Consider the following 25,094-nt stretch of genomic DNA (forward strand, 5'->3'; position numbering starts at 1 on the left):
GGATGAAATAGAAAATATAAACAGACGAATCACAAGCACTGAAATTGAAACTGTAATTAAAAATCTTCCAACAAACAAAAGCCCAGGACCAGATGGCTTCACAGGCGAATTGTATCAAACATTTAGAGAAGAGCTAACACCTATCCTTCTCAAACTCTTCCAAAATATAGCAGAGGAAGGAACACTCCCAAACTCATTCTACGAGGCCACAATCACCCTGATACCAAAACCAGACAAAGATGCCACAAAAAAAGAAAACTACAGGCCAATATCTCTGATGAACATAGATGCAAAAATCCTCAACAAAACACTAGCAAACAGAATCCAACAGCACATTAAAAGGATCATACACCATGATCAAGTGGGGTTTATCCCAGGAATGCAGGGATTCTTCAATATATGCAAATCAATCAATGTGATACACCATATTAACAAACTGAAGGATAAAAACCATATGATCATCTCAATAGATGCAGAAAAAACTTTCGACAGAATTCAACACCAATTTATGAGAAAAACTCTCCAGAAAGCAGGCATAGAGGGAACCTACCTCAACATAATAAAGGCCATATATGACAAACCCACAGCCAACATCGTTCTCAATGGTGAAAAACCTGAAACCATTTCCTCTAAGATCAGGAAAAAGACAAGGTTGCCCACTCTCACCACCATTATTCAACTTTTGGAAGTTTTAGCCATGGCAATCAGAGAAGAAAAAGAAATAAAAGGAATCCAAATCAGAAAAGAAGAAGTAAAACTGTCACTGTTTGCAGAGGACATGATACTATACATAGAGAATCCTTAAGATGCTACCAGAAAACTACTAGAGTTAATCAATGAATTTGGTAGAGTAGCAGGATACAAAATTAATGCACAGAAATCTCTTGCATTCCTATACACTAATGATGAAAAATCTGAAAGAGAAATTAAGGAAACACTCCCATTTACCATTGCAACAAAAGGTATAAAATACCTAGGAATAAACCTACCTAAGGAGACAAAAGACCTGTATGCAGAAAACTATAAGACACTGAAGAAAGAAATTAAAGATGATACAAACAGATGGAGAGATATACTATGTTCTTGGATTGGAAGAATCAACATTGTGAAAATGATTATACTACCCAAAGCAATCTTCAGATTCAATGCAATCCCTATCAAACTACCACTGGCATTTTTCACAGAACTAGAACAAAAAATTTCACAATTCGTATGGAAACACATAAGACCCCGAATAGCCAAAGCAATCTTGAGAAAGAAAAATGGAGCTGCAGGAATCAGTCTCCTGGACTTCAGACTATACTACAAAGCTACAGTAATCAAGACAGTATGGTACTGGCACAAAAACAGAAATATAGATCAATGGAACAGGATAGAAAGCCCAGAGATAAACCCACACACATATGGTCACCTTATCTTTGATAAAGGAGGCAAGAATATACAATGGAGAAAAGACAGTCTCTTCAATAAGTGGTGCTGGGAAAACTGGACAGCTACATGTAAAAGAATGATATTAGAACACTCCCTAACACCATACACAAAAATAAACTCAAAATGGATTAAAGACCTAAATGTAAGGCTAGACACTATCAAACTCTTAGAGGAAAACATGGGCAGAACACTCTATGACATAAATCACAGCAAGATCCTTTTTGACCCACCTCCTAGAGAAATGGAAATAAAAACAAAAATAAACAAGTGGGACCTAATGAAACTAAAAAGCTTTTGCACAGCAAAGGAAACCATAAATGAGACAAAAAGACAACCCTCAGAATGGGAGAAAATATTTGCAAATGAAACAACTGACAAAGGGTTAATCTCCAAAATTTACAAGCAGCTCATGCAGCTCAATATCAAAAAACAAACAACCCAATCCAAAAATGGGCAGAAGACCTAAATAGACATTTCTCCAAAGAAGACATACAGATGGCCAGGAAGCACATGAAAGAATGCTCAACATCATTAATCATTAGAGAAATGCAAATCAAAACTACAATGATGTATCACCTCACACCAGTCAGAATGGCCATCATCAAAAAATCTACAAACAATAAATGCTGGAGAGGGTGTGGAGAAAAGGGAACACTCTTGCACTGTTGGTGGGAATGTAAATTGATACTGCCACTATGGAGAACAGTATGGAGGTTCCTTAAAAAACTAAAAATAGAACTACCATACGACCCAGCAATCCCACTACTGGGCATATATCCTGAGAAAACCATAACTCAAAAAGAGTCATGTACCAAAATGTTCATAGCAGCTCTATTTACAATAGCCAGGACATGAAGCAACCTAAGTGTCCATCATCGGATGAATGAATAAAGAAGATGTGGCACATATATACAATGGAATATTACTCAGCCATAAAAAGAAACGAAATGGAGGTATTTGTAGTGAGGTGGATGGAGGTAGAGTCTGTCATACAGAGTGAAGTAAGTCAGAAAGAGAAAAACAAATACAGTATGCTAACACATATATATGGAATCTAAGGAAAAAAAAAAAGATCATGAAGAACCTAGTGGCAAGACAGGAATAAAGACACAGACCTACTAGAGAATGGACTTGAGGATATGGGGAGGGGGAGGGGTAAGATGTGACAGGGTGAGAGAGTGGCATGGACATATATACACTACCAAACGTAAAATAGATAGCTAGCAGGTAGCAGCCGCATAGCACAGGGAGATCAGCTCGGTGCTTTGTGACCACCTAGAGGGGTGGGATAGGGAGGGTGGGAGGGAGGGAGATGCAAGAGGGAAGAGATATGGGAACATATGTATATGTATAACTGATTCACCTTGTTATAAAGCAGAAACTAACACACCATTGTAAAGCAATTATACTCCAATAAAGATGTTAAAAAAAAAAAAAGAGTTAAGCAAGACTCATGTTTTAGCAAAAAAAAAAAAAATCTACAAACAATAAATGCTGGAGAGGGTGTGGAGAAAAGGGAACTCTCTTGCACTGTTGGTGGGAATGTAAATTGATACAGCCACTATGGAGAACAGTATGGAGCTTCCTTAGAAAACTAAAAATAGAACTACCCTACAACCCAGCAATCCCACTACTGGACATATACCCTGAGAAAACCATAATTCAAAAAGAGTCATGTACCAAAATGTTCATTGCAGCTCTATTTACAATAGCCAGGACATGGAAGCAACCTAAGTGTCCATCGACAGATGAATGGATAAAGAAGATGTGGCACATATATACAATGGAATATTACTCAGCCACAGAAAGAAACAAAATTGAGTTATTTGTAGTGAGGTGGATGGACCTAGAGTCTGTCATACAGAGTGAAGTAAGTCAGAAAGAGAAAAACAAATACCATATGCTAACACACATATATATGGAATCTAAAAAAAAAGAAATGGTTCTGATGAACCTAGGGGCAGGACAGCAATAAAGACACAGACATAGAGAATGGACTTGAGGACATGGGGTGGGGGAAGGATAAGCTGGGACGAAGTGAGAGAGTAGCACTGACATATATACACTACCAAATGTAAAACAGACAGCTAGTGGGAAGCAGCTGCATGGCATAGCGAGATCAGCTCGGTGCTTTGTGACCACCTAGAGGGGTGGGATAAGGAGTGTGGGAGGGAAATGCAAGAGGGAGGGGATATGGGGATATACGTATGCATATAGCTGATTCACTTTGTTATACAGCAGAAACTAACACAACACTGTAAAACAATTATACTCCAATAAAGATGTTTAAAAAAAAAAAGAGTATAAGCCACATACTAACAAAGATATTTGTAACACATTGTCTTAGTTCAAGCTGCTATAACAAAAATACCACAGACTGGTGACAAACAATAAACATTTATTTCTCAGTCTGGAGAGTGGGAAGTCTAAGATCAAGGCACCTGCAGATTCATTGTCTGGTGATGGTCTGCTGTATGGTTCATGTAGAGTGATCTCCTTTCTGTGTCCTCACATGGAAGAAGGGTGAGAGATCTCTCTGGGGTCTCTTTTATAGGGTACTAATCCCACTCATGACAGCTCTACCCTCATGACCTAATCACATCCCAGATGCCCTCCCTCATAATACCATCACATTGTGGGCTAGGACTTTAACACGTGGATTTGGGGGGGACAAAAACATTCAGGCCATAGCACACATATAACTGACAAATGGCTCTTTTCCAGACTGCAGAAAGAACTCTTAGAATGAAAAAGTTAACAACCAAATGGAAAAATCATCAAAAGACTTGAATGGACATTTCACAAAAGAGAATATCCAAATAGTCAATAAACATATTAAAAAGGGCACAACCTCATGCAAAATATTACAACAATGAGATATTACCTACCAGCATGGTTAAAATTAAAATAACTGACAATATAGTGTTGGAGAGAATATGGAGCAATGAGCTCTCTCACACATATAAATTGATACAATCCCTTTGGAAGTGAAAATAAATTGAAGTTGAAAATATACTATGATTCAGCAATTCTACTCCTACTCCTATACTCCAGAAATATATACATTTGTGTTCCAAAAGACATGTAGAAGAACACTTATGAACAATATTTTTCTTAATAGACAAGAATGGAAACAACCCAAGTGTCAATTAACAATAATATCAATCAATAAATTATGATAAGGAATTCCCTGGCGGTCCAGTGGTTAGAACTCTGTGCTTTCACTGCTGAGGGCCCGGGTTCGATCCCTGGTCAGGGAATGAAGATCCCACAAGCCACAGGGAGGGGCCAAAAACAAACATACAAACAAATAAATACATAAATAAAGGTATACTCATGCAATGGAATAGTATAGAGCAATGAATATGAACAAACCAATGCTAAATCAATCTCATAACATCGAGTGAAAGAAGCCATACACAAAATAATATATATTGTAGGATTCCATGTATATAAAATGCAAAAGCAGGCAATAATAATCTATGGTACTTGAAATCAAAATAATGGTTAAGATTGAGGAATGGGAACAGGGTAGTGATTAGGAGGGACACAATGGGGGACTTCTGGGATGCTGGTATATTTCTATTTCTTGAGCTGGGAGGAGTTTCCTGGGTATATTTATTTTCCGATGGTTTATCAAGCTATGCACATATAATTCCTGCATTTTTGTATGTATGTTATACCTCAATTATCATTTTATTAATGAAAAATACATATATACAACAATGTTCCTCATTGCATTATCTATAATGTCTTTGGATTCATCAGTTATGGTATTAGTTAAATAAATTGAGGTACATCCACGTAATTAAATACTTCGTTGTCATTTAAAATAACGCCTATGGAAAACTTTCATAACATTTTACTAAGTGGAAAAAGCAGATTACAAAATAGTATATCCAGTGCAAGTCCATTTGTTTTTTAAAAATATATGTGGTGGGAATTCCCTGGTGGTGCAGTGGTTAAGACTCTGCACTCCCAATGCAGGGGGCCCAGGTTCGATCCCTGGCCAGGGAACTAGATCCCACATGCATGCTGCTACTAAGAGTTCGCATGCCACAACTAAGAAGCCTGCCTCCTGCAACTAAGATCCAGTGCAACCAAATAAATAAATAAATATTTTTAAAAAATATATATATGTGGCATGTGTTTCTGGTTTGTGTGTGTGTGTGTGTGTGTGTGTGTGTTCATAAATTAAGTGGAAGGATTCACTCCAAAACATTAACTGGTGATTACAGGTTTCTTTCTTTTTTTGCCTTTCTGAATTATTTGATTTTTCTATCATAAACATGTTCTACTTATATTTTGTTAAATGTTGAAAAAAAAGGAGAGGGAAAATCTATTCAGAACTTTGTTGGCAATCCACTAAATACTCTTTTATATATCCCCTGATTCTATCAAAGTAGTCTTTTATTCTCCCCATGGTATCTGAATCAGGCAGAAAGCAAAATTAACCCACTATACAAATCATTAAACTAAAAATCTGAAATGGCTTCAGTTAGAGCTTTCCTGTTGTGTGATCTTGTTTCTCTCATTTGATCTCTTTGAACCTAATATTCTGTTCCCAGTGTCCTGCTGGAACTTGGATTTAAAGTCATTCTGTTTCTCTGTATATTTTCTCAGTGTTTGGATTTTTTTCTGTCTACAAGAGACACAGCCACAAAATCTCCAGACATAAACCATGGTAGGTGGCTTATTAAAAAAAAAAGTAATAATACTCATACTAAACCCCATATATGAAATGCCTATTATTGTCAGACACAGTGCTAAAAGCTTAACATTAATTAATCCTCACAACTCTAAAAGGTAGTATCTTTATATCTATCTTACAGATGAAGAAACTAAAGCTCAAACAGGTTAAACAACTTGGCCAAGGTCACCTGGTTAGTAACGGGCAAAGCCAGGATTCAAAAGCAGGGAAGAGCCATGGAGGAGGACAGACCCATAAAAGTGTCCAGGAGAAAGACTTGTGTAATAAGCACCTTGGCTGTACAAATCTTCATCACCCAAGCGTTCCTTCCTATGGAAGTCTGATATTGGAACAATTCAGAATTATCAGGAGAATCTGGCAATCTCACGAGACTCTGGTTGTCTGACAGCAGAGGCCCCACTCCACATCAAAGGCCTCTTTTTGGTAAGTGTGCCCACCTCTTGGCTGGATAGAACAAGACCCTGGAAACTCTACCTTGAACTACCAGGCCCCCACTTCCCCAGATTTTTCCAGGGGAAGCACCTAGCAGACAGCGAGGACTGCGTAGACTACATGACTACTGAGATGTCAGTTTTGGGAATGCATCAGGGTATTATCCAGAGTTCTGTGGACATTCAAACTGAGAGTCATACAAGTTCAAACACATTCTAAAAGATCTATATTTTTATATCCCCCTCCCCCACATTTTGTGATTTTGAGGTCCTATTTTACATCTTCATGCTTATCCTTTTGCTGTTAATTGTAGTTACAATCACTTTTACAAAAAATTTTAATTGTTTTTTAATCTATGTACTGCCTTATTTAAGTGATCGTCAATCCCTTTATATATTTGCCTTTCCTACTGTGATTTTCCCTTCCCTATAAATTCTTGCTCCTTTTCACTATGGACACTCAAGATGCTGACTATTAAGTGCCAAAAAATTTTCAAAGTTCTGCCCAAACATACAGGCATCATGGCAAAGCCAAAATGGCTAAGGTCATCTTCCAATCGTTGCTTTCCCAGCTATTAGTTGGAAGTACCCCCAGAGATGTAACCACATAAATGAAGACATTTTAATTGGGGTGGAAAGCTGGGAGTCAGAGGCCTAAGGTAGTGATTCTCAAACTTGAGCTTGTTTCAGAAGCACCTGGAGGGCTTGTTAAAACACAGTTTGCTGGAATCCATCTGCACAGTTTCTGATTCAGTAAATCTGGGGCAGGGCCCAATAATTTACATTTTTAACAAGTTCCCAGGTGATGCTGAGGCAGCTGGTCTAGGACCACACTTTGAGAACCACTGGCCTAAGGATTGGTACAATAGATCATAGCTGTATAGATTTTTAGATTGTAATGGCAGCCCTTTCCTTCATGGCCAGAGTGAGGAGGGAGATTTTAGGGGTGCTAAGTTGGTTCAGACAGGGTAGAGGAAAACCAAGACAGTGTGGTATCACAGAAACCAAGTAACAAGAGAATTTCAAAGAGGAATAAAGTGAGAAGTTACATAAGATAAGGAAAGGCAAGGGTCTGTTGGGTTTGGCATTCAGGAAGTCATCAGTGACCTCAGGGAACAGAGTTTCACTGGAGTGGTGGGGACAGAAGCATGGCTGCGGTGGTTTTGAGTGAAATAATTAACAACAGTACTTGTAGATGACTCTTTCAAATATCCTGGCTGTGAAATGATGAAGAGTTATAGGATAGTAAGATAGGGAGGATTTGACTTGAGCAAGTGCTTAAGGAAAAGCACCGTGAGTGAAGAAGAGGTTGAAGATACAGGGGAGAGAGTTGTAGGTCAGTGAACAAATTTCTGAGAAGTGAGAGAGATTCCAAGCCTGGTGGAGGGAGAAACCACTTTCCCTGAGGCAAGAGGGAAGGAGACAGGGACAGGTCAAGAGAGGCTTTAATTTGTAGGTGATTGGGAAAGAAGTTGAGAGAGTTCTTGCCTAATGGCCTCAATTTTCCCAATGGAATAGGCAAGTCCTTAGCTGAGAAGAAGATAATGGGGAAAGAGATTTGAGGAAAGAGCAAAGAGGTTGAATTAAGTGCTGGAGAGATGAAAAGGGGCATAACTTCTAATACAGAGAGGGATTGATGAGCAGGTATAAAGACCCAGATGAAATTGGAGACTTTGATTGGAAAGCACTCTTGTGTAAATTTCTTCAGCAGCAATATACTGAGCAATTGAATGCTTGGATTAACTGAGGTTTGGGGTTCTGTAGGTCAAGTACACTGGCGTGTCAAAGGTCAAAAAGATCTAGGGAAATAGAAAGGATAAAAGGTTATAGATTCAATAGGAAACAAGTGATGGCATGAGGATGCTGATTTCACTGGGAAAAAATGGAGTGGACAAGGGACCTACTGTCAGATTGTGGCCAAAATGGGAATATAGGGAGTCGCATCACAGAAGGGACCAGATTCTAAAGGCAGCACTTGGGGCATAAATTTCATGAGGTCAAACTTCCCCTTGGAAATTCCTTAAATTAGCCTTAAAGTATAGTTTGCACTGACAACCTGACGTACTGTTTTTCAGTAAGTCAGCACTGGCCTAGAACTCTGTCTTTGGTTGAGCAGCATGTGAGTAGTTGGCATGTGTTCAGAGGCCATACTGACAAAAATAAGGAGTGTTTCTTTAACCCCTAGAATCACAGTGAGGGCAACGAGATGCTCCCACAATAAGAGGTACAAGGGAACTGAGGTTAACCTACAAAACAACAGTCATGGCTCTCACCTCATCCTCACTCTTCAACACACACTCATTGAAAGAAAAGGCCATGAAACAACTATGCTACTTATTTATTTATTTTTAAAAATTATTTATTTTGGCTGCACCAGTCTTAATTGTGGCACGTGGGATCTTCGTCGCGGCATGTTTTAGTTGCAGCATGCATGCGAGATCTAGTTCCCCGACCAGGAATCGAACCCCGGCCCCCTGCATTGGGAGCTCAGAGTCTTACCCACTGGACCACCAGTGAAGTCCCACAACTGTGCTATTTAAATTGTTCTTTCTTTCTTTTTCTCATTTTTTTCCCAGGCTGTAGAACCAAATTTAAATTAGTTTAAAACATGAATGATGTGATTTCACTATTTTAGGAATAAGAGAAAGAGTGAGGTTAAATAATTAGAGACTGTGGTCTGTGTGAATCATGAAAGTAGGATTTCAAGGGTTCAGATGGTTGATAAAAAGCAAAGGACAAGTATCCAAATAGCTATCATTATCAATCAATATGCTGCCTCCAAAAATTTCAGTTTCAAGCATCTCTCTGACCACCACCCAAACTTCCAGTCTGCTAATTCTAGTACCCCACGCTAGGCAATTCTCCATTCCAGTGACTCTGCCTTTTCTCATTCTCCCTTCCCCTCTCTTAGTATCCTCTGTACCCAGACCCTTCCTAATGGTCTTTCACTACACACACTTATTTGCAAACAATCTTAATTCCTTGACCCTCTCTTCTTCCAACGCACTTGGCTGGTCAAGCTCAACAATCTGCCTATTTACGTACCTGAGGAGTTGAACAATACTGTTTCTCCCCAGTATTTCCTGTATTACTATCTGGACTGGTTTCACTTTATTTTTTTTTTATTATTTTTAATTGAGGTACAGTTGATGTACAATATTATATGTTTCAAGTGTACAACAAAGTAACAATTATTAAAGGTTATGTTACATTTATAGTTATAAAATATTGGCCATATTCCTTGTGTTGTACTATATATCCTTGTAGCTTATTTATTTTATACATAGTAGTTTGTACCTCTTAAGCCCTTACCCCATCTTGCCCCTCCCCACTCCTTTCTCCCCACCAGTAACCACTAGTTTGTTCTCTATATCTGAGAATCTGTTTCTTTTTTTGTTGTTGCTATATTCTCTACTTTGTTTTATTTTTTAGATTCCACATATGTGATATCATACAGTATTTGTCTTTCTCTGTCTGACTTATTTCTCTTGGCATAATATCCTCCAATTTAAAGTGGTTTCACTCTAAAGTCACGATTGAAAATTTAAAGTGGGATCGCAAATCCATACTGCTTGGCAGTCCTACATTTCTCTACTGAGATGAATGTGCAAGAGAAGTCTGTTTTAAAGCTTCTCCTATCTCTCCTCAAACCTCCAACACCCTTTCCACCCCCTTTCTCAGCTGAAGCCCTCATGTCAAATGTCACTAATCACAGTGACAGCCAGATAGGAACAGTCTCACCTTTCCGCCACCGGATCCGCTGCCTCTATCTATATCCATGCACTGTCTTTCTTCCTCTCACAGCGGATGGATTCCCAACCCTATCTAAGTTCAGTCCTTCCATTAATGCTTTGAATCCCATTGCCTTTTGCCTTAAGATCTTGTACCTGCAACCATTCCCTTGTTCTCATCCATCATTAATTTCTCCCTCTCTATTGTATTATTCCCAGTGATTATAAGCATGTCTTAGGATCACCCATCATTGGAAAACCCACCTTTATCCATACATCTTCCTCCAAATATTGTCCCATATCTCTGTCTCTCTTTACAACAAAACTTAGCAATTTGCCTATGCTCACACTTCCTGGCCCTTCACCTTCTATTCCCTCCTCATCCCTCTTATTTCATTCCCACATTCCACTAAAACTGATTTTATCAAGGTCACCAGTGACCTCCATGCAGCCAAATGCAATGGCCACTTCTCTATTCTCTTCTTATTCAACCTCTTAGCAACACTCAATACGTATAATCATTCCTTCCTTCTTGGTATCAGGATTCCACACTCTCCTAGTTTCTCTTTAACTTCTCTACTTTTTCTCTCTCCCTTGATTTCTCCTCATCCTCCTCTGTCCAACAGCTAAATGTTGGTATATTTTAGTGATCAATCTGGACCCTCTTCTCGTTTTTCTCTTCACTTTCTCTGTAGAGAGCTCACCCAGTTTCATGACTTTAATGTCATCTTCTGATGACTCCCCAAATTATATTATGATTCTGGCTCTTCTTTAAGTTCCAGGCTTATATGTCTAATTGCCTGCTTAACATTTCACTCTGATATCTAATAGGAAACTTAAATTTAACATGGCTGAAACATAACTTTTAAGACATGACTATGTCTCCAATCTCTTTCTCCCCAGTGCTTTCAGTTTCCAAAAATGCACCACCATCCCCAGTGTATTAGTTTTCTATTGCTACGTAACATATTACCACAAACGTACTGGCTTAAAGCAATACACATTTATGATAAAAACTCTCCAGAAAACAGGCACAGAGGGAACATAGCTCACCATAATAAAGGTCATATATGACAAACTCACAGCTAACATCATACTCAACAGTGAAAGGCTGAAAGCATTTCATCTAAGATCAGGAACAAGACAAGGATGCCCAGTCTTGCACTTTTATTTAATACAGTTTTGGAAGTCCCAGTCACAGCAACCAGAGAAGAAAAAGAAATAAAAAGAATCTAAATTGAAAAGGAAGAAGTAAAACTGTCACTGCTTACAGATGACATGATACTATACATAGAAAATCCTAAAGACACTACCAGAAAACTATTAGAGCTTATCAATGAATTTGGTAAATTTGCAGGATACAAAATTAATATATAGAAATCTGTTGCATTTCTATACACTAACAACGAAATATCAAAAGGAGAAGTTAAGAGAACAATCCCATTAATCATCACATCAAAAAGAATAAAATACCTAGGAATAAACCTACATAAGGAGGCAAAAGACCTATACTCTGAAAACTATAAGACACTGATGAAAGAAACTGATGACAATACAAACAGATGGAAAGATATACCATGTTCTTGGGTGGAAAAATCAATATTGTTCAAATGACCATACTACCCAAGACAATCTACAGATTCAGTGCAATCCCTATCAAAATACGAATGACATTTTTCACAGAACAAGAACAAATAATTTTAAAATTTGTATGGAAACACAAAAGACCCCAAATAGCCAAAATAATCTTGAGAAAGAACAGAGCTGGAGGAATCATGTTCCCCAACTTCAGACTATACTACAAAGCTACAGTAATCAAAACGGTATGGTACTGGCACAAAAACAGACACATAGATCAATGGAAGAGGATAGAAAGCCCAGAAATAAGCCCACACACTTATGGTCAATTAATCTATGACAAAGGAGGCAAGAATATAAAATGGAGGAAAGACAGTCTCTCAATAAGTGCTGGAAAACTGGACAACTACATGTAAAAGAATGAAATTAGAACATTCTCTAACACCATATACAAAAATAAATTCTACATGGATTAAAGATCTAAATGTAAGACTGGATACTATAAAACTCCTAGAGGAAAACACAGGCAGAACACTCTCTGACATAAATCACAGTAATATTTTTTGGATCTGTCTCCTAAAGCAAAGGAAACAAAAGCAAAAATAAACAAATGGGACCTAATTAAACTTAAAAGCTTTTGCACAGCAAAGGAAATCATCAACAAACTAAAAGACAATATACTGAGAAAATATTTGCAAATGATTGGATCAATAAGAGATTAATATCCAACATATGTAAACAGCTCATACAACTCAACATCCAAAAAACAAACAACCCAATTAAAAAATGTGCTGAAGAACTAAATAGGTACTTTTCCAAAGAGGAAATGCAGATGTCCAACAGGCACATGAAAAGATGCTTGACATCGCTAATCATCAGGGAAATGCAAATCAGAACCACAATGAGATATCACCTCACACCTGTCTGAATGGCTATCCTCAAAAAGAACACAAATAACCAATATTGGTGAGGATGTGGAGCAAAGGGAATCCTTGTACACTATTGGTGGGAATGTAAATTGATGCAGACACTCTGGAAAACAATATGGATGTTTCTCAAAAAAGTAAAAATAGAACTACCATATGACCCAGCAATTCCCCTCCTGGGTATATATCCGAAAAAAGCAAAAACACTAATTTGAATCCCAATGTTCATAGCAGCATTATTTACAATTGCCAAGACATGTAGACAACCTAAGTGTCCATCAACAGATGAATCAATGAAGAAGATGTGGCATATATATACAATGGAACACTATTCAGCCATAAAAAAATAATGAAAATTTGTCATTTGCAGCAACATGGATGGGCTTGGAGGGCATTCTACTAAGTGAAATAAGTCAGACAGAGAAAGACAAATAGTGTATGATATCATTTATATGTGGAATCTTAAAAATACCAAAAAAAAAAAAAAAAACTACTGAATATAACAAAAAAGAAGCAGGCTCACAGACGTAGAGAACAAACTAGTGATTACGAGTGGGGAGACAGAGGTAGGAAACATAGAGAGGTGGTGGAGTGGGAGATACAAACTATTGGTGTAAGATAGGCTCAAGAATGTATTGTAGGGACTTCCCTGGTGGCGCAGTGATTAAGAATCCGCCTGAGTGCAGGGGACATGGGTTCGAGCCCTGGTCCGGGAAGATCCCACATGCCGCAGAGCAACTAAGCCCATGTGCCACAACTATTTGAGCCTGGGCTCTAGCTCCCGTGAGCCACAACTACTGAAGCCCATGCACCTAGAGCCCATGCTCTGCCACAAGAGAAGCCATTGCAATGAGAAGTCCATGCACTGCAATGAAGAGTACCCCCCGCTTGCCACAACTAGAGAAAGCCTGTGCACAGCAACGAAGACCCAATGCAGCCAAAAAATAAATAAACAAATGAATAAAAATTTTTAAAAAAGAATGTATTGTACATCATGGGGAATATAGCCAATATTTTGTAATATATGTAGATGGAAACTAACCTTTAAAAATTGTATAAATTTTTTCTTTAATTTTTAAAAAACACATTTATTACCACACATTTTCTGTAGCTCAGAAGTCTGGGCACACTTAGCTGGGTTCTCTGCCTCAAGGCCTCATCAGGCTACAATCCATGAGTCAGTTGAGGCTGTGGTCTCATTAGAGGTTTGACTGGGAAGGGATCCACTGCCAAGCTCCCTTAGATTGTTGGAAGAATTCATTTCCTTGCAGTTCCAAGAGGCCACCCACCGTCCCTTGCTATGTGGGCTTCTCCAGCACAGCCACTTATTCCATGGCAGCTGGCTTCTTCAAAGCCAGTGTGTGTGTGTGTGTGTGTGTGAGTCAGCTAGCAAAATGGAACTTCACACTATATTATATATTATATTATGCTATATTATGTAATTGCAAGTGTGATATTCCCATCATCTTTACCACATTATATTGGTTAGAAATAAGTCACAGGTCCTACCTGCACTGAAGGGAGGGGATTACCAAAATTGTGGACACCAGGAGGCAGAAATTATGGGAGCCACCTTAGAGTCTGTTCACCACATGGAGTGGGCTGTATCTATTCCTTTTTGTCTTCCTGATATCCAACAGGTAACTACTGATCAAATACACACACACACTCACACACACACACAATCACACTTACTTCCCAAGAGCAAATACTGATTTCTTGGAGATAGCACAGTCTAAATTTATATTGCAGAAGAAAAAATTTTTCCTTAGTGTCACATAAATTTAAGACAGCCCCTACCTGAGAGTACCTGAAATTATACAAAATTGTGGGTTCCTCTTATTCATCTTACTCCTTCAACCTTTCTTCACTCCCTTCAAACCACTAGTGTTCTGGACTCATTATTAAACTACAGACCTTTTAATAACTATTGGTTAGCTACACAAAGAACTGTCTTTGGAATTGCCCTTTCTCTTAACCATCAGCCAAATTAAATTACTAGCCAAGGCCTATCTTCCCTCTACTCTCTGACAGTGAGAGAGAATGGGTGTTTCCTCTTCTAATTATGTAACCAATTCTCTCTTGATTGACATTTTAAATAATTTTGTTTCCCTTTCTTAATCTGTACTCTGTTCTGCCATAAGTGTTTTTCCTATTTCAATCTATCTCAAACTGTTCTGGGAAGTAGGTAAGTTGTAAGGAATCAACTAAAAGTAAATAAACATATAGATTCACAACTTCCCTGAGTCTTAGATGCCCAGGCTGGATAAGAACTGAATGAGGTTGTGAAGGGGTTGATGGATAGTGAAAATCATTGAATTACAATCTCACTGTGGTTAAGAATTGCTGGAATGGGTTACTAGAGCAAGTACACTGGAAGGATAAGAGGTAATTCAAAGAAAGGGATGCTTGAAATCAAGATATTGGAGATGTGCAGAAGCCAATGGTGACAGATGTTTGTTTGTTTGTTTGTTTTTGGCTGCATTGGGTCTTCGTAGCTGCGTGCAGGCTTTCTCTAGTTGCATCCAGCGGGGGCTACTCTTCGTTGTGGTGTGTAGGCTTCTCATTGTGGTGGCTTCTTTTGTTGCGTAGCACGGGCTCTAGGCATGCAGGCTTCAGTAGTTGTGGTTTGCGAGCTCTAGAGCACAGGCTCAGTAGTTGTGGCACATGGGCTTAGTTGCTTCGCAGAATGTAGGATCTTCCTGGACCAGGTCTCGAACCCCTGTCCCCTGCATTGGCAGGGGGATTGCTAACAACTGTGCCACCAAGGAAGTCCTGTGACAGATGTTTAGATACTTGTCCTTTGACCTGTCATTGATTACTTTTATTGTACTTGCAGCAAAGGAAGTTTCCCAAACTTTTGTTTTGTTTTGTTTTTTAATTAATTAATTATTTATTTATTTATGGCTGTGTTGGGTCTTCGTTTCTGTGCGAGGGCTTTCTCCAGTTGTGGCAAGCGGAGGTCACTCCTCATCGTGGTGCACGGGCCTCTCACTATCGCGGCCCCTCCTGTTGCAGAGCACAGGCTCCAGACGCGCAGGCTCAGTAATTGTGGCTCACGGGCCCAGCTGCTCCGCGGCATGTGGGATCTTCCCAGACCAGGGCTCGAACCCGTGTCCCCTGCATTGGCAGGCAGATTCTCAACCACTGCGCCACCAGGGAAGTCCCTCCCAAACTTTTGTCTTACGGATTATCTTCATCATGTTCTGGATTCTCTGGTGACCAAGGCAAACTTTACCTGGGATGGGTGCTCCTAAGGAAAGCATCTTCAGAGAAAGTGTTTATGGGAGATCAGCAAACCTGACAGAGAGGGAGGAATTTGGATGCAAGCCTTATGGTCATGTAGTTGCTTTTCTCCCATAGCACCATGAAACTTTCCACTTCCCGCACATCAGCTCTGTAGTAGTGCTGGCACTGAAAATATTTAGAACCATTATCATGGTTTTATAGATACCCTTCATTGGATCCCTTGGACAATTGAGAAGAAAGCCAGGAGGAAAATTAGAGCTCTAATTACGGATTCACCTGCTGAGATAATGTTTGCCAGCACACTTTTCATGATTAAATCAGTGGCACACCATGGAAAGGAGATATTTCTGTTCTTGCTCTTTGAAAATTGCTTTTCTGTCAGCAAATTATCTGTCCCAACAGATCCTCTTTGAGTTTGGTAAAACTGCATCATGAGGAGTTTTTTATTTGAAAATTACTCAGCTTAAGAGAACATAAAAATAAACTTATGTTACTAATTGTAATCATGCTAATGAAGTTTGCATTTCTTCAGCAGGCATAGGCACAGCAGGTAACAACCACTGGAACAAAAGATTTTTCTCTCCAAAATCTACCCCTCTTACCACGGAACAATCATTCCCCTTCCTTTAGTTCTGAGACCTCTATAGTCTGGATTGACTTGCCCCATTACTTCTTTGAAAGCAATGACTTATTATTATTTTTGGGGGGTGGGGGGCTATGCAGCATGCAGAATCTTAGTTCCCTGACCAGGGCTTGAACCTGAACCCCCTGCAGTGGAAGAGTGGAGTCTTAACCACTGGACCACCAGGGAAGTCCCGATTTATTTTTATAAAAATGTAATGATGTTCCTCATTTTAAAATATAAGTAATATATAAAAACAATAAATCACCTAAAATTGCACACATTTGGTGAATATCATTCTAGATACATTTCAGTGAATGTGAGCAGGTTTTAAATAAGTTTTATGGAGATATAATTCACAGGCCATAATATTCATTTTTTCAAAGTGCACAAATCCAGTCAATATTAGTATTTTCACAGAATTTTGCAATCATCACCACTATCTAATTTTAGAGCATTTTTATCACCCCAAAACCCAATACTCATTAGCAGTTACTTCCCATTTTCCCCTGTCCCTAGCCTCTGACAAACATTAATCTACTTTCTGTCTCTATGGATTTGCCTATTGTTGATGAAAATTCAATTAACTACCAAGTTAAGAAGAAAAAAGGGAATTTTATTCAAGCCAAACGGAGGATTATAACCTGGGAAGCAGATTCTCAGAAAGCTCTGAGAACTGTTCCACCTGTTAGAAGTCAAACGCATAGTCATATACATTTTTGAGGCAGGATCATACATCAAAATGAGATACTGATACTTTACGTAAAGTTCACCAAGGATACATGGTCCAGGTAAGCACATACAAAGTAAGCAGCAAGTCACATGACCCCCTACAGAGCTGGGAAAGAACACTATTCTTTTAAGAAGTTACATTGCTAGTGTCAGAAGAAAGAAAAAATTGATCTTTATAGTTAAGCATGCACTTCCATCTTTGAGGAGCTCTGGTTAATGTGTAATGCAGATGTACCCTGCACATTTGGGAAGGAGGAGACCCAAACAAATACACGGAGAGAATTTTATGGTTTTTTTTTCTTGTTCCTGCCTTAAAATATAAATTTTATTTCGTCATTTCCCCCCTTTTGATCAATTAATTTTTCAATAGAAAGCAAATCAAATATTTCATCCCCCTGATGCCAGGGTGGTTGCTTACCTGCCCTGGATCCATCATGTCCCTCGATGCCGGGTCTTAACAGCCTGGTTCTTTCTTTCCTTTTAGGGGGTTAGTCTAGTAGAATACTTGGCAAGGAAGGATAGTAATTCTAGGTTGTCAAATAGGACTTATGCCAATTTTATCCTATATGTGCTTTGCACATGTTCATTATTTTATATAGAACTATAGATATGATCAATAGTTTCAGGTCATTTAGACATCATTATTTTAGTTGAATATACATCGAGGCACAATAGATTATTATTCTATAAATGATATAGAACACAATCAAAATAGCCCACAACAATAACAAAGTCAGAAGTCATGAATCCCCAGAACTGAACCACTCACCCAAGATGTCATTTAAACTAGAAAGGGGATCCTTCAATACAGAAATTTGGTTTTATATGTGAGTCATTAGATGGTTATATTAGAGGACTAATCTGATATAAAAGGACAACATTGTCTGGATTATAGCATACGTTTCCCCCTGCAAAGCAGTTTTAAAAATCAAGAACCATTTGGTTTTGCAACATCACTTTCTCATCATAGAAACTTCAGAACTGAATAGACCAATTGAATGTAGTAAATGAACATGGAGGTATATGCTGATGGGGAAACATTTTATAGATTATAGGAACATTTGAAAAGTCGGTGACAAGAATTATGAGGGGCTTATAGTGGCCTTGTATTGACCAAGGAATTTGATGACAAATCCAACAATCAGTTAAATTGCCTCCAGTAGCTACAATTTGTGATAGTGTTACTAAACAATTTTCTTTCCATCCTAAACATTGGGACAAAAACATAGCTAAAAATAAAACAATAACTTTTTTTTTTTGAGATGCGTTTTAAATTTATTTATTTATTTTTGGCTGTGTTGGGTCTTCGTTTCTGTACGAGGGCTTTCTGTAGTTGCGGCGAGCGGGGGCCACTCTTCATCATGGTGCGCGGGCCTCTCATTGTCACGGCCTCTCTTGTTGCGGAGCACAGGCTCCAGACACGCAGGCTCAGTAGTTGTGACTCACGGGCCCAGTTGCTCCAAGGCATGTGGGATCTTCCCAGACCAGGGCTCGAACCCATGTCCCCTGCATTGGCAGGCAGATTCTCAACCACTGCACCACCAGGGAAGCCCAACAATAACCTTTAATTTTGATAGAGAGACAGACATTTGGTAAACAGTACTATTGAACTGGTAAGATGGGTCTTACGAGCCTGTTCTGGACTCTTGGGTCAGCTGTCTGCTACTGTTGTCATCTTCTTGTCTTAGCTTGGTGATGCTTGGCTTAGGTGAAGCCAGGTGCTAGAAACAGGGGTCAAAGTGCATTCAGGGAGGGGTCTTTTTTAAATGAGAGATGTGGGACTTCCCTGGTGGTCCAGTGGTTAAGAATCCACCTTCTAATGCAGGGGACGCGGGTTCAATCACTGGTCAGGGAACTAAGATCCCACATGCTGCAGGGCAACTAAGCCTGCGTGCCGCAACTACTGAGCCCAAGCGCCACAACTAGAGAGAAACCCATGTGCTGCAATGAAGAGGCCACACTCTGGAACTAAGACCTGATGCAGCCAAATAAATAAATAAATATTTTTTAAAAAGAAAGAAAGAAAGAAACACCCTTGCTAAGTGCTAATGGAATGAAAGGCATAACCGGGGTGAGTACTGTTCGGTTTTTAAAAAATAAAATAAAATAAAATGAGGTATGTGAACCCATGAATTAATGTCTTTCAGTTGGGCTGTGCATGGATTAGCTAATACTATTGTGGACATATCATATAAATGGAATCATACAATATGTGATATTTTGTGACTGGCTTCCTTTCACTTAGCATAATGTTTTCAAAGTTCACCCCTGTTATAGAAATACTTCATTCCTTTTTGTTGCCAAACAATAATTCCAATGTATAATATACCGCATTTTGTTTACCCATTTGTCAGTTGATGGACATTTGGGCTGTTTCCACTTTTTAGCTATCATGCATAGTGCTGCTATAAATATTCATTTATAGGTTTTATGTGGAAACATGTTTTCATTTTTCTCGGGTAGAAGCTACAAGTGGAATTGCTGGGTCATATGATAACTCTATGTTTAATTTTTTTAATTGTGGTAAATATACATAAAATGTACCATTTTAATCATTTTAAGGGTACAGTTCAGAGTTAACCTTGTACCACTTCATATAAAATATAGAAAACTTGCAGCTATATAGGTCCACTTAGAACCCCCTCACCACTGATCTATATGATATAGTTATCATATGTATAACATCTACATCCATTGAAAACTCCACCATAGAGGAAAAAGGGTAGTTGTTTATTTTTACATACCTATTTATCATTTATGTGGTTCTTCATTTCTGAAGATCCAAATTTCCCTCTGGTAACATTCCTTTCAACCTGAAGAATTTCTTTAGCATTTCTTGTAGATCAGGCAATGAATTATCTTAGTTTCCCTTTGCCTGAAAATGCCTTTATTTCACCTTCATTCCTATAGAACATTTTTGCTGGCTCTATAATTCTGGGTTAGTGACTTCATTGTGTTCTTGCCTCTGTAATTTCTGATGAAAAACCTGTAAACATATCATTGTTCCCTGTGTGTAATGTTTTGTTTTCTTTAGCTAGTTTCAAAGATTTTCCTTAATTTTTGGTTCTAAGCACTTTGATTATGAAGATTCTAAGTTTGGTTTTCTTTAAGTCTATCCTGCTTAGGGTTTGCTAAGCTTCTTGAATTTGTAAATTTACGCCTGTCACCAAATTTAGGACATTTGGAATCATTATTTCTTCAAATATTCTCTACTGTACCAACCTTTTTTTCTTCTCCTTTTAGAACTGCAATCACACATGTATTAGATCTTTTGATACTTTTTCACAGATTCCCTGAAGTTCTATTCATTTTTTTTCAACCTATGTTCCAAGAACAATCTCTGCTCTTCTGATTGGATAATTTCTGTTGATCTATCTTTAATTTCACTTATTCTTTCCTCTGTCATCTCTATTCTGATACTGAGCACTTCCAGGGAGTTTCTCATTCAGAGATTGTATTTTTCAGCTGTGCACTTTTCATTTGGTTCGTTTTTATAGTTTCTATTTCTGTGCTGAGAATAACTCTCTTTTCTTTCACATAAGCATATTTTTCTTTACCTCATTGTTATAATAGTTATATAATATAATTGTTTTTATATATGCATGTATACAGATTATTATAATCTTATTTTATATACTTATATATTTGTTATAATAGCTTCTTTTGAATTTCTGTCTGATAATTCTACCATCTGGGTTATCTTGGGTTTGGCAACTGTATTTTCCCTCAAGAATTATTTACATTTCCTGGCTCTTTTTTTTTTTTTTAAATTTTATTTATTTATTTATTTTTGGCTGTGTTGGTGGGTTTTTTGTTGTTGTTGTTGCTGTGCACGGGTTTTCTCTAGTTGCAGCGAGTGGGGGCTACTCTTTGTTGCGGTGCACGGGCTTCTCATTGCAGTGGCTTTTCTTGTTGCAGAGCATGGGCTCTAGGCATGCGGGCTTCAGTAGTTGTGGCTTGCGAGCTCTAGAGAGCAGGCTCAGTAGTTGTGGCACACAGGCTTAGTTGCTCCACAACATGTGGGATCTTCCCAGACCAGGGCTCGAACCTGTGTCCCTTGCATTGGCAGGTGGATTCCCAGCCACTGTGCCACCAGGGAAGTCCCCCTGGTTCTTTATTATCTTGAGGAATTTTGTATTGTATCTTGAAGTTGTGAATGTCATGTTGGATAGACTCTGGATTCTATTAAAGTCCTCTGGAGAATGTTTATGTTTTTGTTTTAGCAATCAACCTTTTTGCCTCACCTTCTCTGGTAGTTCAAATCACAGTTCAGTTCTCTAAGCCTCTGCAATGTTGCTTTGGCTCTGACCTGTTCAGGTGCAAAACAGAGATTATTCTGAAAGTTGTTCGGGTGGTTCAAATTCTGCTTTAGTTCTCCAAGCCTTCGCCACCTTTGTTTGCATCTGTCCTGCATATGTGCTCTTCAGTGGTTAGACACAAATATTTGATCATGTGGTTCAAACCTTGGCATCTGTCCGTGCATTCATAGCTCAGGGCTTGTGCTAAGACTTATGTGGGTTCATATATAGAATTAATGGATTTCCTTCTTTGGGTCTCTCCATACAGGATTCTACTCCATAGTATCGGGCATGCAGGGACTCTTTTCCTGGTTTCTTTGGCCCTAAACACTGGGTTTCTGATCACATTTTAGCTGTAGGTGCCTCTATACTTCTCCACAACCAGGACTCAGCCACAGAGCAAGATCAAAAGGGAAAAGAGGGGAAACAAAGGGCAGCTCACCCCATGGTGGTTGCCTCTCCAATTTTTTACTTTCCTCCACAATCTGCTTGCATTTTTAATTAAAAATTTTTTTTTCAATTTTCAGAGTCCCCAGGTAGTGGTTTTTTGTGTTTTGTCTAGTGATCTTAGTCGCAATCAGCAGGAGAGATGGGCTGTGCATACCACCATGATAGAATTCAAACCTTGTCATCATGTTTTAAACTTTGAATATTGATATAAAACTTGTGTTTTTTCAGTCTAGATTCTAACATCACTGCTTACCGGCTACGAGACCTTGGGAAAATTACTTGATTTATATGAACCTGAGTTTCTCCATCTATAAAATGGGATTATACTGCCTACTTTAGAGACTTGTTGTGAGTATTATTTGAAATAACATATGTATAGTGCTTGGCTTATGGTAGCTGCTCTATAAATGTGAGATCCTTTCCCCTAGACTGGGATAGTAAATAAGTTCAACCCTCAAGCCAAATCTGTTTTTGAAAGAATTCTCAGGAACAATTTCATTTGCTATGGATAGTAATATCTATTTCAAAGTCTTTAATAGTAGCTTGTATGTTTTAGTCATTGAGTACAACAAAGACAAATATGTACAATAAATTTTAAAATTAAGTACATTTTGATTGATAAGATTTTTTTAAATTAATTAATTAATTTATTTTTGGCTGTGTTAGGTCTTCATTGCTGCGCTCGGGCTTTCTCTAGTTGTGGCGAGCGGGGGCTACTCTTCGTTGCGATGTGTGGGCTTCTCATTGCTGTGGCTTCTCTTGTTGTGGAGCACGGGCTCTAGGCACGTGGGCTTCAGTAGTTGTGGCACGCAGGCTCAGTAGTTGTGGCTCGTGGGCTCTAGAGCGCAGGCTCAGTAGTTGTGGCGCACGGGCTTAGTTGCTCCGCATCATGTGGGATCTTCCCAGACCAGGGATCGAACCCGTGTCTCCTGCATTGGCAGGCGGATTCTTAACCACTGCGTCACCAGGGAAGTCCTAATTGATGATAAGATTTTAATCAAGCTTTTTTCAGCTTTATTGAGGTATAATTGACAAATAAAAAGTGTAAGATACTTAAAGTGTACATCCAAGTTTTAAAATTTGAACATTTTTGTTTCATACTGTTCATGGGGCTATGCATACTTGGGCAATATTTTGTTGATTGCAGTGTAACATTAGGAGCCAAATCAATTAGAGCAATTGATTATGTGGTTCTAACTAGATGCAAGTCATAAACAAGTAATGCTTTTGCAAAACTAGCTATACCGAAACATTATCAAAAGATAAATTACAACATTATAACACTGTTTAAACTGTAATTATCAAACTATAATTGCTAAATGGGAAGACAGTGAAACAACAATGCACTCAAAGAGAAATGAGTATAAGTAGTTGAAAACACTCTACAACTGATCTGTAACATCTTGGACCTCAGATGCGGAGATAATCTATGGCCATTATCATGCTTGTTCTGGGCAAAGCACTTTCTAGTTTGTTCTCTTTTTATGCTCATTCCCCAAAATCTATCTACCCCCATACACACACAGGCAAGTATTTAAATGAATTTATAATGTATCCTTTATGCATAGGGAGAGATATATAAACATACATTATACATAACATACATGTATAATGTGTGTATAACACATTCAAATGTGTTTAACATATACACATGTATAACATACATTTTGCATACATGTCTCGCAAAACATGTATTTATGTTTTGTGTATTTTTTTATTGAAGAATAGTTGATTTACAATATTGTGTTAGTTTCAGGTTTTGGCAGTGATTCAGTTATATATATTTTTTCAGATTGTTTTTCATTATAGATTATTATAAGCTATTGATAGTTCCCTGAGTTATACAGAAAATATAGTTCCCTGTGCTATACAGAAATCTTTGTTTCTTATCTACTTTATGTAGAGTAGTCTGTATCTGTTAATCCCATATTCCTAATTTATTAAGAGTTTTTTAAATTATTATTTTGTTTTAGACCTCATTCTGTTTCTCATGTTTTTGACCCAGCACTCTGTTATTAATATTATATTCGTGTTGCTTGGGCACATCCAGTCTCTTGCTTCTACACGCTACACTGGATGGGTATGTCCAGTGCATTTTACTTATCCAGCTCCCCAGAAATCAACATTAGATTGCCTCCAAATCCCTGCAAAGAGCATTGAAATCTCCAGATCTGCCCCCCCACCTTATGAGTTTGTGTGAGAATTCTTTTGTGGTATATATGCAGAGTAGGATTACTAAGCCACAGATTATATTATTACCCTCTAGAATGTCCTTATTAGCCTACACCAGGGGTCAGCAAACTAAAGTCCATGCTTCATATTTGTCCAGCACCATTTTTTTAATTTTTAAAATTTTTTCCCAACACCATTTTTTTTGTAAAAAAAAAAAAGTTACTGGAACACACCGACTCACTTATCTATGGCTATTTTTGTGCTACAACTGCAGAGTTGAGTAGTTAAGACCGATACCGTCTGGCCTGCAAAGACAAAAATATTTAGTACTATCTGGTCCTTTACAGAAAATAGTCTGTGTGATATTGATTCTATGGAATTTTTAAAGATTTACTTTGTTGTCTAGTATATGGTAAATTTTTATAAATATTACACATATACTAAAAAAGAATACATTCTCTGTTTAGTGTAGAGTTTGACATAAATTTATCAGCTAGATATTAATGATATTCAGATTTTCCATATCTCTAATTTTTTGCTTGCTGGTCTATCAACTTGTAGTTAAAATCTCTGATGATAATTGGTAATCTATTTCTCTCAGTGTTCTGTCAGTTGTTATTTTATATATTTTGAGGCTATGCTGCTGCATACATGTTCATGATGGCTATATGTCCTTGTCCTGTGGTTCCTTTTCCCAGCATACGATGATAATCTTTGTCTGTTATTATTATATTTGTCTAGGAATCCACTGATGTTTCATGAG

At 38.2% G+C, this 25,094-nt stretch overlaps 1 non-coding gene across 1 annotated transcript; it reads left to right on the forward strand.

Moving 5' to 3' along the window:
• The first annotated feature begins 5,375 nt into the window (after positions 1-5,375).
• Positions 5,376-5,448, forward strand: TRNAG-CCC. Its single transcript has one exon. It is a non-coding gene; the product is annotated as a tRNA-Gly (tRNA).
• The last annotated feature ends 19,646 nt before the right edge of the window (positions 5,449-25,094 follow it).

The sequence above is a fragment of the Balaenoptera musculus genome, chromosome 13, assembly GCF_009873245.2.
Source record: "Balaenoptera musculus isolate JJ_BM4_2016_0621 chromosome 13, mBalMus1.pri.v3, whole genome shotgun sequence".
Classification (NCBI taxonomy): domain Eukaryota; kingdom Metazoa; phylum Chordata; class Mammalia; order Artiodactyla; family Balaenopteridae; genus Balaenoptera; species Balaenoptera musculus.